The sequence below is a fragment of the Carlito syrichta genome, unplaced genomic scaffold (assembly GCF_000164805.1).
Source record: "Carlito syrichta isolate Samal-C Ts95f unplaced genomic scaffold, Tarsius_syrichta-2.0.1 Scaffold312501, whole genome shotgun sequence".
NCBI classification, from domain to species: Eukaryota; Metazoa; Chordata; class Mammalia; order Primates; family Tarsiidae; genus Carlito; species Carlito syrichta.
Window position 1 is genome coordinate 457,824 of NW_007256597.1, and position 1,169 is coordinate 458,992.

Sequence of the window (1,169 nt, forward strand, 5' to 3'; positions counted from 1 at the left end):
TGATACAAAGATAATAGATCAGAGAAAAGAAATTGGTTAAAAACATACAAAGTGAAATGGGAGATTATGTGACATACATCCCTCCCTCCAAATTTTGTGAAATACTGTATCTTAAAAGGACAGTTAAAAACTAATTTTATTTAAAAAATATATATAGGCTTTCTTTTTAAAAGAGCACTCTCAGGTTCACAACAAAATTGAGTGGAAAGTACCAAGAGTTCCCATATACCCCTAAATATGCACAACCTTTTTCATTATCAACAGTCCTCACCGGAGCGGTATATTTGAAAAACAACTTTTAACATTTAAACAAGTATAGCCAAATCTATAAAGAAGGAAAACAGATCAGTGGTGACCTGAGCTTGAGGATGATAGCAAGGATTGACTGTAAGCTGGCACTGAGATTTTCTTTTCTTTTTTTTTTCTTTCAGTTTTTATGGTTTTATTTAAACACAAAACGTGCATGAGCTGGCTATTCATTTTTTTCATTGCACAGCCTGGCATTAGGATTGGTGACTCTGATGGCCAGCTGGGCTGCTCTTTCTACAATGGCTTTGCAGTTCTTGGAGGAAACATTGTGAGCAATCTCAGCACTATAAGACTTGTTGCACATCGGCAGCACTTCCAGCTCCTTGACATTGTGGACCAGGAACTTCTGGAAGCCACTAGGCAGCATGTGCTTTGTTTTCTTGTTGCTCCCGTAACCAATGTTGGGTATCAAGATCTGGCCCTTGAATCTCCTATGCACCCTGTTGTCGATACCTCTGGGCTTCCACCAGCTACGCTTAATTTGACATATCGGTCTGACTGGAGATGGATGAACTTCTTGGTCCTCTTTTTGACAATCTTGGGTTTCACCAGGGGTCTGAGGGCAGCCATGATGCTGGGTAGGAGATGGTTGCCATCTCGGTAGGCAGCGCCGAAGAAGAGCTTGAGATTTTCTTGAGGTGATGAATATTCAGTTCTAAAACTGGATTGTGATGATGGTTGCATAACTTATAAATGTGATGAAAAGCATTCAGCTGTACATTTACCATAGGGAATACAAAGTTTCAAAAACAAAGTCACCAGCTGTAGTTTCATGACTTTGGATTGGAGAATAATTTCTTAGATATGACACAAAACACAGACAACAAAAATAAATTGGACTATGTCAAAATTTAAGACTT

The 1,169-nt window shown here is 38.8% G+C and overlaps 1 pseudogene; it reads right to left on the minus strand.

Annotated features, from left to right (window-relative positions):
- Positions 1-472: 472 nt before the first annotated feature.
- Positions 473-879, minus strand: LOC103272416 (annotated as a pseudogene).
- Between the last annotated feature and the right edge of the window lie 290 nt (positions 880-1,169).